Source organism: Strix aluco, chromosome 10 (genome assembly GCF_031877795.1).
Source record: "Strix aluco isolate bStrAlu1 chromosome 10, bStrAlu1.hap1, whole genome shotgun sequence".
Classification (NCBI taxonomy): Eukaryota; Metazoa; Chordata; class Aves; order Strigiformes; family Strigidae; genus Strix; species Strix aluco.
Window position 1 is genome coordinate 7,493,034 of NC_133940.1, and position 19,309 is coordinate 7,512,342.

A 19,309-nucleotide genomic window follows, 5' to 3' on the forward strand; every position below is an offset into this window, starting at 1 on the left:
TGAGAAATATTTGAGAATAAATGAAGGATTTCTCTTTAATGGAAATAGTACCAGATGTCTCATTTGAGTTTGAAAACACCTTTTTTATCTGTATTTGAAGTTTCTTCACAAAAAATTGCTAAAGAATTGCAAGCCTTTAAAATCCAGATCTTCAAGTTCTTCAACAGTTGGTTTGCACAACTGCCTACATCAGTTCTTAAAACAGAGGGCAGTCAACTTCCATTCTCATTGTTTTTTCTATAGACACTGCAGCAAACAAAACCAGGTTTTTTACCCACTTAATAATACGCTGTGGTGCAACCCCACAGAACATCACTGACTTGCAAGGCAGCTGTCAATAACACCTCAAAATCCATCTGAATGCCTGCTTTATACTAAGTTTTTTCCTTTTCACACTTAAATTACATGTTCCTTTTACAGCAGATTTGAAGGAACATATACCCACAAACCTGCTTATGCTTTACAGTTTTCCCTCTGAGTAGGTATATGCAAGACTTGTTACATGGTATTTTGCCGTCAACTGATAACACTGACCTTAGATCTTACCTATTGCAATTTAATACAAGCTTATTTTTTAAGAAACAGATTCAAGTATGATTTAATGAAAAGATGTTAAGAAAATAGTTAAGACTGCTGACTTTCTTGAAGAAATACACAGCAAGAGAGAAATCTGACCCAATGGACAAGTCCTGCTCTAGCTCTTCCATTCTGCTGAATGATTTAATCTAAGGCAGTAGTCAGGGTAAGGCCAGCTTAATGATGTTGCTTCACACAGAATTAAGCCTTTCTGCCCCACCACTCACCTATCCCAGCCAGGAACTGTAATTTCTTGCACTTGTCTGCTGGTCTATACAGTATCACATGCAGCATCAAAGGTTAAGTACACTTACTAAGCCTGTATACATTTAAAATGAAATCAAATCAAATTGCCTAGTATTACTCCTTTCTCCTGAAGTTATGAGAAAAATGTTAAACAATTTTCATGGTAAAGCACAATCTCTGATTGCAAGGAAGAATGATTATATGCAACATCACAGTCTATGTAACAGTCATTCAATTAACTTTTTATTTCTGCCACTGAAGTATGAGAAAAAAGTCTAGTTACAGAATGATTATGCCGTAGTCATCTTCATATTGGAGAGCATTCGAAGAAATCCAGAAAAATGGTATATCCTTCTCTCCAATGGTATTTCGTTCTGAACATTTGGATTACACCATTCCCATCAGATACTGAAACAGTTGTATGTTAATAACGGAGTTTGACTAACTCAGAGGGTCATTAGTAAAGTTGTAGATAGGTACAATGCAAACAAATAACTCAGCTGTTAACTCTGATATCTGCAATTTAGTCAGGAAAAATCTTTTATGACAGACCTTCAGTTTAAAAATTATTTTTCAAGCATTTATACGAAGGATGGTATACCAGCATTCCTACCAATGAGTCACAAGAAATCTCCACCTTTGTCTTCTTAAAGGGAATTACATGGCTGAACCAAGCTCAGAGTCCCACTGTACCACCATCCGCAGCTAAAAAAAAGGACAGTTTATGATGTCCTTTTGACAAGACGTATTACAGGAACAGGCACCTGTTGATAACTACTATAGATCCTGGTACATTTTTCCAGAGCCTTTGGGAGGAAGGCAAAGAGAAGGTACAGGCAACATACTCAAGGAGGAAGGTAACCCATATCGCAGTAGTTTGCTAACAGTTTTTCATCAGTATGCCCTCTACTGATGCTTTCAGTAGAGGCGGTCTTACATTAACCTACTTAGGTGCTCTTCTCAAATGTCATATCAATGGCACGGAAAAAGTAAGTTGCATACGTATTCCTTTTCCTAAGCAGCATACCCTGTCTCTAAATTTCTTAAATACCACACTTTCTCCTGTTTTAACAAACTAATGGCAAATGTAAAAAAGAATTAAGTCTGTATCCTCTGTCATAAATTTTCTCTCTCCGCTGCTTGGTCATTACAAGTGCAGTAATGGGTGCAGTACATAAAGCATCAGGCTACAATAAATTATTTAGGGACTGAAGAAATGAATTAAAGAGAACCTGAAAGAAAAAACCTACAGACATCCTACAAAGATTTATTTAGTACATCTCATTCACAGAGTACACACTTAGTCTTACAATCAGATGTTTACATTAGTCAAGTATGCACATGATCCTGTGATTACTTTACTCAACTCCAGTCATGGAGACACCCACTGTTTCCAGAGAGTTCAGTCAATTATGTAGTCCTGACCTACAAAGGCCTCTGAACCTGAAATAAAGTAAATCTCTGTGCTTGATGCCAAAGCACAAACATGTTACACTGGCAATGTCTACTGCATGACTGAAAGTATACTGTCTGATGGGGAACTCTGCCTACTCAAGACAAAGTGTAGGCCAAGGACTATATGTGAAAGGACACCAATCAAAACCTGGAGCAGTGCTTCCTGCCACTGCATTTGGCCTTTCTAAACTAATTGTGACGAGAACAGCAACAGCATTTCCAATTCTTCATCCTCATGTTCCTTCCAGCATGAACGTAACCAAGTCAGTCCCGGAGAGACACTTGGAGTCTTTGCTGTGCTTGTTAACTAGAAATCTCACTCACGAATCACTCCTGTGTCTTTCATCACCACGGCTGTAGGCTTGTGACCATTACATAAGGCCATAGCTGATTTATTCCTCAAAGGGACTTTCAGGTATGTTCTATCAAAAAAGACAACTCCAGGTACAGTTTTGTAGTAAACTACATCAACATAATGCCATTTCATGATCCTCAAGACTCTCATTAAATGGCATTCTAGACTAACTACACTACAGCAGAACATGAATAATGATGGAATGCTTTCCACACTGCCCTTTCAGTCTTAAAATTCTTCTTTTGCTACATACTATCCAAGTGTCTTCCTATAAAACAATCATTAACATAGGAAAACACTGGTCTTTTCGCTTAAAATAGGCTGATAAAATTCTAAATTAAAGAATCATCTGTATGGAATAAGTTAATTATTATTCCCAACTGTCAACACTCAATTGTAAGCAACATTGCAGGGTTTAATTTCTTTATGTAGCTAGCTTATAGTTAAGGTAACATGAAAAATTCACATTACAAATAGAGAAACAAAATGCTAGTTACAGTTTAGCATGTGTATTAAACAATATTCCTTGAAAATTGATAGATACAGCAGGTAAGGTACCTTGAATGCCAAAGGTCAAATATTAAAGCTGCAACTTGTGCTGACCAAGGGTGTGATTTAAATGTGACAACAATAAAAATAGTACATGTGTAATCTTCTCATTTTGAGGGAAGTCAAATGCACTTTAAAAAAAAATATTGACATTTTAAACTTATTGATGAGGCACAAAAAATAAAAAATAATCCATATGTCAGAATTTCTAAACACATGGGAGTAGTTACAGGGAAAAATCACTGATAGTTTCCAAATTTACCGCATCTCTCAGTTGCCCAGCAACTTGAAATCACCAGGTGACTGCTCAAGGCTCCAGACTAGATACAGCAAACGACTTGGAAAGCCTAAACTTAAAGCAGTTAATTATGAAGCACCTCACTCTCAGAACAGAATTCAGAAATACATCATCATCATTATTCCATTCCTGGGAGAAACAAGGCTCCAGGGAACGCAGTTCTAAACAGCCAGCAAAACCCTGCAGTGAGATGCAAATATAGGAACTATATATAATCCTGCATTTCTCTGGGGATTAGGTATAGGGACAAAAGCAAAGGCTTCTGTTCATTTGGTACCTACATAGCGAATCCACTTGCGAGTAGGGCAGCAAATACTTTTAGGAAGCATGATCATGCTCAGTAGAAAAGGAGGCGATGATCATCAGACCTCCTGCAAACCCATCTTGCTGAAGGAAAGCGTGTGAAAAGAGTATCAAATACATGTATTATTAAAAACATTATGCCAGTAGATGGCTCCTGTTCAAAGTTGGTATGATTTGTGCATGGAAAAAATGCAAACATTCAAAAAAGCATTCTCCTACTTTAAACTTAGAACCTGGGTCTTATTTTATACTTCTCCTAATATCATATTGATGGTAAAAGGGTTCTTTATTCTTAACTGTATGATGGAAAACCCCTTGGTCTGTGTGTGTCAAGGCTCAATTTTCAGGGTAAATCCATAGAGGTTATGATAAGGTAATTACTAACAATCATTTTTTTTAAGTTATCATAATAGAAATACAAGAACATAACACAGTTAGCATGGTTTAGACAAGGTCAACACCTAGGACTAATTTAAAGAAATAAGCCAGGTTTCATGTTAATACAGGAACTAATTAAACTTGGTTTGAACATGAGCAGCAGTTCTTCCAACATCATTGCTTCTCCCTTTTGCTATGGTATGCATGGAAAATGAAAGCTTTCTTCTCTCTACAACAGTAGGAGCCACGGTATGTTAAACAGAATAATTAAGAGAACAAATCCCTTACGATAAGAAATTATAAGCCAGGCCACCTCGTAGGTGACCAAATAATATCCCAGTACTCATGTCAACCATGAGATCAAAAAGGCTATCTTATCTTACAGGGAGAACATTCCTTCCACATCACACCAAAAGCATGTGAGCACAGCGAACTTGGATTTATGCAGCTGGGGTTTGCTTGTCATCAAAAAGCAGGAATACCCTGTGCTCAGTGACTATTTTGTTTTGCTATAGTTAAGAGTGAATTCAGGATATTCCTCAGCAAGAACAGAAATCAGACAGTCGTACCAATTTTCAAGGCTCTGCTTAGTATTCACCAACTTACTGGCTTCAACTAGAAGTTTCTGCGCTACTATTATACGTCATTACAATAAGGAAGCTACCAACTGCGTTAAGAATAAATGGCACTTGTGGCTCCTTTTCATTTTCTCACTCATAAGCATACCATGGCTTGAAGTTTAAAAATAAAACAGACAAAAACTTCCTATGGCATTTTGCTTCATTCAATTTATGTCTTCATCTGATTTTGTGTGCTTTGCAGTAAACAGCAGTAACTGGAAACAGCAGATGCTTCTATTTGGGTTTTGTCTTGAGAAGTGTTGCAAGAGAACAAGGATAAGTCCAGTATAACCATTACTTTTGATATCTTTGAGCCCTGGCCTGACCCATTAACTTAGCCTGCATATCAAGATAGCTTAATTACACATATTTGACTAAGCATACTTACATAAGTATCCAATTATAGCTTAAAACAACACTCAACATGCATAGCCATCTGTCATTGAATATATCTGTCGTTAAGGCATAATGGTGAGCTCAGTTTCTTACTTTCTGAATACGTTAAATATTTTTTGCCACTACAGTGAAGAGAAACAGGCATAACAACTGTTTGAAAATGCAATAATGCATTACCTTAACTATTTAAAACATGAATTTACAAGACAATCTGCCAATATTCTCTAAATATCCTCTCACATCAATGTGAAAAAATTTTTTGAACAACTACAGATAATACTAGAACTAACCACTTGCCTACACATAAGCAAAACAAAGCGCTTTGAAATTCTTCTGCCTTTTCTTTTCAAAATATTGTTCAATGTCATTTTCCTTCTAGGATAAACTATCAGCATTTCTGCAACTGAATGATAAAATGGCATTTAAATATGTTTCAGGAGAATAGGAGTCAATCAGTAGTGTAAGAAAAGATAAATGCATGATGAGATATATTTAGAAAGCTCCGTAATGACACATGGTTTTACAGTAGGAGGCATTAAAAACCCTACTATTAGTCATTTCTTCTGACTACTGAACTGTGATACTGCTTTTACCAGAGTCAGTCACAGCAGCCACAGTTACCCGAGGAATTTAATGTTAAGTTCCTCATGACAACCACAGTACAAATACCCCAAGACTTGACCATCATTAGCATATATACCCACATTATCTGTGACTAAAATTGATATATTTTATTTTTAAAAAGATTTCTCCTTTTATGACACTATTTCCTCCCTTGGCCAAGTGCTCTGTTGTCTACAAAGTGTCATAAACAAAGTGTTTATGCTATTATATCAAAAATCTTTTGGTGTACACTTTCCTGCATCTTTTAGACTTTTTTATTTTGAAAGATGTGTATTAGTGAAGGTTTTTGTGGTATCTGCAAGAAACCAAGTCTTTTTTTCCTAATAACTTTAATCGTGCCTGTAGATTCAAAGATAGGACATTTTCAGTCTGGAAACAGCAAATGATAACATCACCTTTTCTATTGGGGGAACTGCTCTTGCTGAAGCTTTCAGTTTGAGGAAATATAAGCAGAACTGGAAAAGAGAAATTGAGAAAAACAACTACCAAAATAACCATTTTAGAAAGGTTCTAAAACAATCACTAAGGAGAAATAGTAGCAGTACAAATACCTACTTCATTTTCTATAAATCTTTAAATAAGAAGTCTACTTTCTTTCTCATTATGCTGCTTAACAAACGAGGGTCCATTATTTCTTATTTGAATATATGATGGTAACATGGTGAAAACCTATTTTACTGAAGCGTATCTCCTTATTGCATGCAAGACACATTCATTCAAAGCTGCCTCACTAAGCCAGCATAGACAACTGTGTGGAGAGCACAGCATCACGTCACAAGACTAGCCAGATCTTGGATCAAACTGAATTTGCCAGGCTAGAGCTCATTACAGCAAGCACACGGACTTTGAAGAAACACTCATGAATTACCATTAAACTGGGTAAGTCCAACTGTGAGCACTGATTTTTAAAAATTCCTACATTTGTGGGCAAGAATAAGGTGTTAAAATGCCTTAAAGTGTTTGTAACACCTTCAGATTTTATTACCTATATAACAACATGCAGCAATTTACAATCCTTCCCATCATCTGCCCATACGAGAGAGTTACCACAGCAATAACTTAAGGTTTAAATTAGCACTGTATTGCGATAACTCCTTTGAAAAACCACAGCTACCTTGTAAGACAGTGCAAGGTGACAGGACACACAAGGAGAGTCTGTGTAAAGCAGCCACTACTAATTCATACTGCACACCAGCTTTCACCCATACAAAAGCTGAAAAGAGAATGGGATTGAAGGTGGCGAAACCCCAGGTCACCAGAAGTTGTAAAGTGATTTTTTTTTTTTCTGATTTAGCACTAAATCAAAGCTTACCAACATGGGGATAGACAGATTTCAATCAAAAAAATATTTAGTTCAAATGTTTCTATTAATTCCTTTTTACCACTTTAAAGCAAATCGAACATGCTTCCAAAACTATTTCAAAGTAGGAAAAAAAGCTGTTTTAGAATGGTTTCACCTAAATCCCTTGTTATCACAGAAACCTAGGACATGCATATTTGGGGGGTGGGGATGGGGTGGTTGTGTATCAGACTTTTTGTTCATTCCACTAAAGCTTTTGGTTAAAGCACAATAAAATGTTTTCTGGTAATGAGACACAGGCACAAGAACTGCCTGAATTCCAAGCTAATTATCTACTACACAGTTACCTGTAAACATAAAGTATTGATTCAACGACATATGATTCCTTCCAGTTGCACGTTCACCATTTCTTGCAATGAAACTGCATTAAATTCAACAATTTGATATAGAAAGTTTGTTTAAATGCCATAATGTTCTCTTTAATATTTTCAAAGTCAGCACTGCTTTTAAACCTAACTGAATTAATTTTCTCGAACTGAAGACGTCCATTTTTTAGTATTTAGAAGGACAGAAAATAACACTTATTTGTTTTTGTGAATTAAAACTTACAGCCTTTTTCTCAGCGTTTAGCAAACTAATAACCAGTTTTTTCCTAGCACATCCAAATACAGCTGTACAGAAAAATCCCAGTTGTATGTTGGGTTTCTCCTCTTTCAATACCCACCCACAACAATTTTCCTTCTTTTGAGTAGGAGCTTATTTGCTCTAATGGTTTCCATTTCTATCTCAGGCTACCAACAAATAGTGCTTCAAAAGTACTTGCAAGCACTGACACACAAGAGAAGTTAACCTCTGCTCTGGTGCACAAGATGATCTCTACCGCTTGGTAGAAAATTTGTTTCCACCAGCAAAAAATGTATTCAAGTTTCTCATATTAACTTTCAGATTTAACAGTTCAATAACGCTAAAAATTTTCTGGCAAAAACTCCACAGTTTACTTAAGAGTTCTAATTTACAAAGCCCTTTTTGCCAGAAATTTTATCTTACTTTTAAACTATTTCTGCACAGTTTTGACTTGTCAGGAAGTTGCATCTTTTCATGAATCTTAATTTTATGAGGACATAGATTTGTTAGATTCTGAGGAGAGATTGCACTTGTTTTAGATAGCTGTAGGACGAAATCAAAAAAACAGTTTGATGTGGAAAGCCTTTATTTGTAAATGTACGGGGGTTTTGACAAGCTAAACCATAGGAGAGAGAATACTGCTAGAAAGGATAAGCATTTATAGAAGTGACTTGGTCAGAATCAAAAGTAGGGCAGTATCAAAAACCAGAAACAGCTCTGAGATGCAGTCCAGCACCTAAAGCACAAGATCATCCTTACTCCTGCATCCTAACTTTTTTCTGCATGTCATACATCCTTTCTTATACTTCAGTAGGTTATTTTAGGGGGAAATACAAAACCAGTGCTAAAGTAGGAAAATACTGTCTTCTACCCCCCAACATTTTTGCCATGCACTAAAATTATGCACTTCATGTTTTCTGAGTGACTATATCCCTGGGGTCTAGCTTGCAGAACTTTGATCTTTCTACTTGGTAGCTAGTTATACTCTAAGATACTTATAACAGAGGTCATTTCTTCAGCAGCAGAAGCACAATATTTGCAGGTCTGCCAACATGGCAAACTAAAAGAAATTGTCCTGCTCAAAGAAAACTGGAGTTAAAAAGTGACCTCTAGAATGGAGGTAGGGAAAAGATTTTACTAAAGTAGTCAGCAAACAACTAAGAAAGCCACTGAAAAACGTGTTTTAGGACCATAGAAACGCAGAAGCAAATGACTTGTCATAGATGTTGACTATTCTCTGCAAAACTTAAATTCATACATTCTGATTTGCTTTAAGTACAGTTTCACACATTTCTCTGTTCTGCACAGAAGTACTATGAAACGTGACTCCTAGTCAGTTTAGGAAAATTGATCCAGGGCAGTCATGACTTCCATTCAAAATATGTTATTCATGAAACTATAACATCTATCACAAAATTTTGATTATTTAGGGATATCACAATCATCTCTTGGAAGTCTATTATGAAGATACACACTGTAGCTTTAAGTAATTTTTTAAATATTAAAAGGAAAAAACATCAGAAGTGCAATAAAATTGCCAACTCTGAAAATAAAGCTAAGAAATTACAGCTGTTAATGCAACTAGGTCAGCAGTGAGACCATGCCTTCCTATCCTGTGATTTTACCCGTATTTCACTACTACTAAGTCCTTCACATGCCTGGAGCAAAGCAGAGTTTGTGTGAGCACATAAAGCATGCATACAGAGACAGGGCTCTTGCCCTCTGGCCTCAACCACCAGCTCTCACTTTGCCTAGTTCTTGTCCTAGCAATCACCATTCCTTTTTTGTGGTTCTCCCTCAGTCCTGGTATTAGATACCCTCAATACCTATTCCTTAATGTGGTATGTCTCCTAATCTGGCTGTGTTCCTGTCCTGATTCATAAGCATTTGAGCTTGTGCTCTTAAATTCACCTGAGAAACAAAACTGTACTCCAAATAGTTGAAGTTCCAAAATGCTGTTAAGAAACTAAAGTGGAGGGAAAAGGTGGAAAACCTTAGTAACAGCGGTACTACCAGCAAAATCTGTATTAGACTGGTTCCCCACCTAAAAGATGCACTGAACACCACATTTTCTTTACACATAGCGTGGAGCACAGACACTGGCAGTTTTCATGCAGTTGGCATTACACTCATGGAAAAATTAACTTAAATTCCAGAGATCTAGCACCACTAACTTGAAAGGTAATACAAATCTTATGCCCAAACCAGGCTTCTATTTTACCATTTTCTTGTCACCACAGCATCCAAAAACACAAACAGGAATTATTATGCTCACTCAATGCCAGTCATGTCCGCCAAGAATTTGCATTTACAACAAGATGCTAGAGATCAAGTGAAATACCAACAGCATGACTGGATTTGGCAGTGGCATATTCTCATATTCCCTTGACAATATTAAAGGTTGACAGCGAAAAGATAACTAGATCAAGAACTGAACCATGAATGAACTCTCATCTGATATGACCTAAAGCAAGAAGTCAACATGCTATGCATAATACTTGAACATTATTTCGTTGTTCCAACACAGACTGTAGCAGATGCAAGGCTATGTAAATGTTTCCGCTAGCAGGGTAGCACAGCTTTGACTGTTTTCTCTGTACCATTTACAGAGCTTCTTCAGCTTCAGAACTTTTGGTCAAGTTCAAGGCCTACCTTAACAGCTCAAAGACAACATTCACCTACATTCACATCCTCACTTACATTCACTAAAGCAAAAAAGTGAGATGGAAGGACAATATCTGTTAAAATACTCCCTGTATTCAGTGATAATTGTAAAAAAAAAAAAAAAAGGAGGACTAGGACTTGAGTGCTACAATGCCAAGACTACTCTTTCCAGCTCCCTTAATTTCCTCTGTGTAACTGTACCCCTCACCTCTGCGTATTTTTGCTAACAGCCCCATATTTCAGGGAAGGAGTGATATAGCTCAAAACTTTTGAATGTGAAATAGAGTTAAAAGTTTCCACCCCAAATCAGCTAGAAATCCCCAGGCACACATCACATGCCTTTTACATACTTCAGTACACCAGAAGAATGATTTGAGAAATAATAAAAAGCTAACATCTAATTGTTATACACCTGCATGCCACACTCCAGGAGATCCTAGCCAATGCTATGTTCTTTAGGTATGTTTTGTTCCACAGTTAACAAGTTGTCAGGAAAAAGCTCATAATAAGAGCTGCTCTGAGAACACACCCCAAATCTAAATTTCATTCTAAAAGAAGCTGGAACTTGTTTCATGAAATCAGTTTACAAGAAGATGGCCATTTTCACAGTCAGAAAATGAGAGGCATAAAAACCCAACTCCTCAAATCACACCAAAGCTCTTGGGAAAGTCCAAGAAATAAAACTCTGATTTTCCTAAATTTAAGTACAGCACCCTAATTTCAAATTAACACTGCCTCCCTAGGTTCTTATTTGATGCTTTGCAAAAAGAAAAACTATGAGTGAAATATAAATGGGTAATTTTTTTTAAACAAGCTTTTCTATTTGGATCGTGAAGTAAAGAGCCCATTTTGTATGCATCCTACACAAAGTTATCACAGCTAGACTGATATTTCTAGATGAAAACGGTATTTAGGCATTGCACATGCATTTTAAAGTTCAACAAAGCACTCACATTTCAGTCCCAATTTAGAACTATTTACAACTATAGCTAATCCACACAGCAAAGGGACAAATCCAGAAGTTAAAAATGAAACATGAAAAATGGAAATGGATCCAACAATTACAGACTATCCTCTGATACTATTTTGAGTTGGAAAGCTAGAAGAAAGTAGTTTCTCCCCACAGTGAAGAAAAAGGTTTGTGTTTCTCCCCCCAACACCACTGTAAAGTCAGAGGGAGTTATGACACTGCCACTATTAGTCAAAGGAGAGGTGGAAGGGAAGGGAAGCAAGGCAATGAAAAAAAGGTTTTAAATATATATATTTAAGCATTAATCCATAAATAATAAAAATAAGGACATTTGTATTAATGAATTACAGTAGGTAGTTTCTTTTCCACTCTACCTACATACTGCAGCCCACTGACACACCTTATACTAGGCAGCATGGTGGAGGAGCTGTTTTGGATTCTGTACACCACTGGACTCAAGTTTTCAAAGGCATTCAAGAACATATGTCTGAAATTTAATAAAAGCCTTCAATCTCTTTGAAACTTAATTTCAATTCAAGATACTCCCCTCAAAGGGCAGGATCCTTCCAAAAAAATACTTAAGAAACTGCCCACAGGGGAACAAGAAGAATCATTAGATAAGGAACACCTGCTGGCATGCAAGGAAAGACCTGAAGAATGAAGAATACCCCGTTCCCAATACGCAAAGAAATTCTGTAAGCAGGGTAATGAACTCATCTTCATGGTCAGGTCTAATGCATTTATGCTGCCACAAGGAGGTTTAAAATTAGGCATCTAACAATAATGCTAGAAAAGCATTCAATGGATTGCTTACGGAGCTTGTAAAACCTCATCCCAGCTTTCAAAAAAAACCAAACAACAAAACAAATAGCATTTTAGACAAAGCTTTAACAAGCATGTTAAAAACAAAAGCCTCCTATGGCCAGTCTTGAAGTGCAGGAAGTGGATAAGAGTTTTCATTGCATATATCACTCTTCTTCCCCCCCCCCCCCCCCCCCCCAAGAACTATTATTTTCCATTACACTTGCCAGCTGATCTGGCAGAGTATGTATTTTTTAAATAGGCTAGACTCTGGCAGCTCTTATTGACTTAAGGTATTCAGCATCAGCAGGAGGCACTAAAAAGAAGAGCCAGCAGCCTTCTCCAATACAGAACCACCTGAAGTATAACCACTACAGAGCCTGCATCAACCTGAGCTTATTCTCTAGACAGTTATCTCCGTGATCTATTAGACTCCCACTTCTGCATGCAACATACTTTACCAGCAGTCACCATCAGTGAAATATTTTAATTAGGTTTTGAGGATTTTTAGTGTTCTTATTTGTTATCATTTTGCTTTTCACAGAAAGAGATTGGATTTTTGGAAGAAGGAGTTTCACTTCTATACTCACGTTGAAGTTACTTGGGAGTTACATTTTCTCATTTAATGATTCAACAGAGATAAGGGAAGCATATATGATGCAAATTTGTTAAATATTCAGCATCTTTTATTAACCAAATCAAAATCTGCAAGCTTGAAAGCTTCTGTATGATAATACCCTATTGAATGACCTTTTATATTTATTCTCTAGAAACCATGCATTAGACTTAATAACCATACTTCCTCATTATCATTTATTCTGACCTAAAGACTGATTTTGCAGTCCACAGGGGAAAACTTTTCCTGATAATTAGTTCGCCTTGGTTGTAGTCCAAGAGAAATGACAAATTTCACCTTGTTTAAGACGCCTCTTGATAACAGTTTAAGCCTACAGAGGAAGCATGCATATTTATTTTTTTTTTAGACATGCACATGTTTTTCTCCTGAGGTTGCACCACTGTTTTGTCCAATCACTTATTATTTTACTCCCCTCTGATAACTATGGCCTAGAGAACAAACAGCCAGCTTTTCTTCCTTACTCTCTGGGGAAGCTTAGATTTTGACAGGATGCAACATACTAGTAAAAGAAAGTCCTCGACAAAACATCCATTGTTTCCAGTATTACACACAAAGATTTTTTTTCCTACAAGTGCCATACATACATCTAAATGAACTCTAGCAAAAACTGTAAAATCTATCTAGGTATAACCGCACATAAGATTAGGCCACAAGATAAATAACAAAATTCCTATTACTCCTGTCTCCATCAACAATCCAAGACCTGGATACCATTATAAGAAATTACAGACTCACACGCCCACTGCCACCCCTTACCCCTGCAAAAACCCACCCATGGTCTGCTTGCATGTAGTGAAAATGCACTGGGGGAAAAGAAAATAACAAGTCAGCAGTCAAAATGGGCCTGAGTAGTCCTGACTCTAGGTAGACCAAGTCTTTTTCATTTTCTTTAGCAATCAAGATATGCATTCTCCAGCTAAGCATCTCCAGGAGATACAGATACACAAGTGCATACATAGAACTGTAGATGAGAAGACAGTAACATGGATCTCAGAGCCCTAATCTGAGAGCAATACACTCCTTAAGGGAAAACAAACATCTGTTTTTCTAAAGGAACTACTTCACTGTTTCTTTACTGTTGAACTATTCCCAGCCTGAATCACCAGAAATTAGTCCACAACAATGCCCTGAGAACCAGATCCTAAAGTTTATTTCGCTGGGAATCCACCACCACTGATCTTCCAGGGAGGGGAAAGTAACTACGGGCAGTGCTCAAAGCAGAGATTAATGCACACGTGCACAGAAGGCTTTGATGTTTGAATTTAACACATCTGTTCAAATTATTGTGTAATTTCAAAAATAACTTTTTAATGTACAGACATTTGGCAATATTTCTCTACTCTTTCCTTTTGGCTTAAAAACTAGCATAGAAAGCATTTTTGTACTTAAAAGTATCTATTAGTATTAGCATGCTTTTCTGTTCTAACCACCTAAAATTCCATAAAAATTACCAAGAATTTAACATGAGAATAGTATTCGCAACAACTTAGCATTTTAAAAGAATGTTTTTTCTCCCTCTTTGACAATCTGATGTTCTATGTGAAAAATTCATGCTGGGTTTTTCAAAGAAGTCTTACAGTGGCTGACCTTCTCATCAGCCAGTGTAAGATAAATACCTAAATATTATAGGTTTTTCTAAATGAATTCATAACTGATATTGGAATAAACTATGTCATTGCCAGTGCAGCTGGAAACCAAGCCACTGCAGCAAATAATTTATTCAGATTTATCCTTTACTTTGTTCATGAAATATTTCATCAGCAAGTTCATCTCTTCCATAACTCCCCCAGGTGTCCTCTCCCACCCTCCCCAGTGGTCTACAAACTGCTTACTGTAAATGTATTTATTGTAACACTTAGCAAGGCTGATCGTAAGTAGCATCATTCCCAATCTGGAGGAACATAACTTTCAGAAGAAGAACTAAATAGACCAGGAGAATGTTAAAGTGTGCATTTGAGAGATAGCTTATAAAAGACCCCTCCCCCTGCCAAGTTCCCCAGGTATTTGTATCCAGAAACCCTGCAAAACAACTGGGGTCCTGTAAGATTTGTTTGCATCAGTAGGATTGAAATTTATTATCCCCATACCTTGGTACCCCATACATGTGGCAGTAGGCAAGAGTGGAAAGAATATCAATGGTTGACCCAGTTATTTATCATTTTGCCATGGAAACACATCATTGTATTGACCTAACAGTGGACTTCAAATATGTCAAAGCAGTTACAGTCAAGATGGGAACAAGTTCTTCACTGTATTAGCTGTAGTTAGGATGGTGCAAGACAGGCTGAAGTTAAGACAGGAAAGACTCTGGTTATGAACAAAGATAATTACCATAATTACTTAATAGTCAAGACATCTCTGGAACAGACAGTGGAGGAACCAGTGGACTATCACTAGATATTTTAAAAAATAGTTTAGACAAAGCTTTGTCATCAATATGTGCAAGTTGGTTTACAGGAGGGTAAACAAACAAGATAACATCCAGTCCTATTTTCTAGGATTATATTATTTTAGTTTGGTTTTTATTTACTAATATGTATGTATCTATAATATAAACACTAGTATATACTAGACATAATGTGTATATTTCTTTATATGTGTTTTTCTACTATATATTTTCATTCCTATCCATCCTGTTCCTATTTTTCTTCTATTATATATGTGTACATCTATATTTAGATGTACACATAGTGCATCTTTAATTTTCTTCAGTAAGAATCATTGCAGTCATAATTGTAAGAAACCTCAATTTCTTCATTTAACAGCAACATTCCTAGTTTTGGCCTACAGCACATAATACAAACCAAAACCTTTGATGATCCCTGATTTCTACTGCAGTCTCCTCACCCCCAAATTATTTGTTATACAACTGAAGCATAAATCAGAACTAGAAACCAAATGAAGTTTGTTTTACCTTCTTTCTGTATCAGTTTGTCCTTATCAGATGACTAGCACAGTTACAGACAGATTAGTATATTATAAACAGAATTTAAAAATGCCTATTTTCATGTTACTTAATACATTGTACAAATTCAATAAATGCAAATAACAAAGAAGAGCCTAAAAAGGCATTAGATTTGTATTCTGTATTTAAAATACTAGCTTAGATGATTTATGGTTGTCAATAAGTTAATGTATGAGAAAGAAGGAAAGAATCATGAGCTTCCCTGAAACAGAGAAACTTCAAGATACTGAAGTCAGGAAAGTTGTAGCAATATTTCCATCTACTGGAGGCTGAAGATAATTAGCAGCTACTCACAGCTGCCATATTCACTTTCTCCTATGAAAGTCAAATTTATTAAGCATAAATACTGGATTGATTATGCAATCTGGCTCCATGATATCACATTTTTCATATATGTCCACAACATTAGGACATAAAAAGAAGATATTCTGTTAAAAGCTATCAGCCCTCTTATCTTAAAGGACTAAGACAAAACTAAGGCAACATATAGAGGCTGTCCCAGATAGGCTGAACATATGTGAGTCAGTCACCTCTCTATAAAATCAGACTTCTAGAATCTATTAATAAATGAGTACATCACATGACAAATAAGCTTGATTCAAAGATGCTTAAAGAAACAATGATGATTAAAGAAACAATCCTGATGCTTAAAGAAACAATGATTTCAAAGTCACCGATTTATTTTTGTCACTGCAATGTATTGTAAAAGTAGCACTTCAGTCTTTCATGGGCAAGATCTCTATTTCCCCATGTCTGCATAATTTTTTAAAACAATCTCTAAGTGGCAATTTAGAAAAAGACTAAAAAAGTAAACAATGTATCATTGCTAAATAGCAAATAACCAGTCCCAAAACCCTCTGCTTCTATGTGGCAGGAACCAAGGGCTAAGTCCTGAGTGTCTGAGAGAATCTGTTTCACTTTAAAGATTTTGTCCCTCTTCAGATAGAAAATCCTTACCATTGTCACAATTTCTGTCTTCCGCTAAATCCCACCACACGTTATCTGAAGATGGCTTACAGCACTTCACCAAACAGTTTATTCATGAGGCTGTTCAGATGAGCAATTGTGGATTCTGAGACCACTGATTTTTGAGAGTATCACAGATTTAAGAAAACAAGCTTTTTCTTTAACAGAACAAGCTTCAGTAAAATAACCTGTTAAAGTCCACACAAGATAAGGATTCATTAGATCTTTCACAGCATCCACTGGAAGTTAATACAAACAAAGATCATGCATTGCTTCTGCAGTTCCTTCACAGCATGTCACTGGCAGTTCCAAAGTAAAATCCATACACAAACACAAGACATCCATAAGAGTGGCAGCACAAACTTCGACCTCAATTACCCAGACATACTAGGCTTCTGACTGACAGAAGAATTTGACTCTGTATTATGTACCCTCACACTCCCTTAGATATCCATCATTGAAAGCCAACACAGAGCAATTCCAACATCCATACTGACACTGCCATTACAAAAAATATTATTGCTTCCTTTCTCTAGCATGCTGTCAAGTAAAGCCTTTCAAACATTTGTATAGAATAATTTATCCCACTACTAGTGGTTTTTTTTTTGCTCATGGATAATTCAGCAGCCACTGGTAGTTAATCTTTGTTATTTCAAATTGTGCAGACATGTTATGTAAACATCTTTCAGCACCTGCTTCTCTTTTCTTCATGGCTTGTGGGAGGTCACCCAAATAATATGGCAACATTTATGCTTTTTCCCTTTGATAGCAACTCTGATGAGGGGATAAACGCTTGCAACACAATTGCATTTGTTGAAACCTCAGAGACCACAGAAACCCCAAAATCTACACAAACTCCTATTGTACATGTGTACACTAACTGAAAGAAAAAGGAAGTATTCAAGGATAAATCAAAAATCAATTAAGAGCTTGCAAAAGGATTTTACTACTCCTCATTATTCAAGAGGTACTGCAAAGTATAGCACATAAAACACGTGCAGCTAGTTTCCATACAGTGAAGTGTAAAAAAAGAAAGTAATGATTTCTGCGGCATATTTGTTAATCACCAGTAAAGATTAACTTATTTTTAAGCTGTAGTCAACCAATTAAGAGATAAAAGTTCCGCTGTGCTCCTTGACAATAATCACAATAACAAAATACTACCTGAATTGGGAATAGCAAATACTATGTCAAAAAACCACATTCGTTCTGAGGCTACATCTGCATTGCCTTGCATCTGCTCCCCTTACACTTAAACCAGCTTTCTCTAACCAACCTGAACCCCCCCACACTAGATGGGGTGAGTTATTTTCACTACACTGATGTGCAGCACTGCAATGGAGTAAAACACTACTGCACTTAAAATGCTACAAGCAGCCCTGGAAAGTTATCATGGCAATTACCTAGCACTCAGGAAGGTCTTTCCTTTTGAAAGCATTTCCCAAAACCAGTGCATAAAACAAGCTATCGTGAGCAGCTGTTGTCATGCTGATACCTGAGACAGTTGAGCATTTTTTTTACTTAGAGATTAATGGAAAAGTGTATGGAACAGAGCCTTAGGGCCCAATCCTATGAAAACACTGTTCTCTGATTTAAAAATCCCTGGCAAAAATAATCAAGAAACCCAGTTGACTGAGAGCTGCAAATAATATTCAGACAAACTGTAGCGTATTAAAGAATCAAAGATTTTTAAAGTGTGCAAGCTGTTATTTTTTTCCAAATTCCAGCCTTCTATTTTCATTTTATGTTTTTACATCTTCTTTCTCTTCCATTCTTAATTTCTTTCTCATTCTTAAGACAGAAAGATGGAAAGTGAGAAACATAAAACAAGTCAGTGATTCCATTTTATGGACAACATTTCATTTTTCAACTTTGCTAAGCAGAAAAAATATCTTCAGGCTTTTAGACCAGCTTTTTAACTGCAAACTGTGTAATTTGCATAAAAACTGTGAATCTTCTTTTCATCTTCCTTATACATATAATAGCCCCCTTCAATTTATGAAGATTTTTGTTATAATGCCACATGGAGTAGCATCCACTATGAGACCCGGTGTAATTACACAATCACAAGCTACTTACCTTAGAAGAATCCTCCCTTCATTTGGTTACTTTTGGCTTGGAAGTCCACATTACAGAGAATTTTCAAAGGACGATGTATATACAAACCTTCATCAACTATTTTCTTTCCCTTACAAAGTAAAGGTGTGCTTATAGTTAAATTTTTTTCTTTAATAAGGTAATAATTTTTTCCTAACCTCATTTTCAGAAACACTCTTGTCAGAAACTTTCTATAACTCAGCTTGAGCCATATCTCTAGCACAGGGTTAAAGCAAGTTAGCAAATAAAAACATGCCTGTTAAAGGGAACTATGAAGCCATCTTAATGATTTACAGTACAGCCCAAGAGTGTGAAGAGGCCCAAATGAAAAGCATTGCCCAGTTCTCACATCTTATAGCACACCTTCTCCTTTAAAAGTACCATAGTGAAACATCAAAACGAAGTGGTACAATCAGAATGACAGTGAGTCAATGATAGTCACTGAATACAACTTGTAGTTTCATGAAGCATTTGGCATGTGAGCT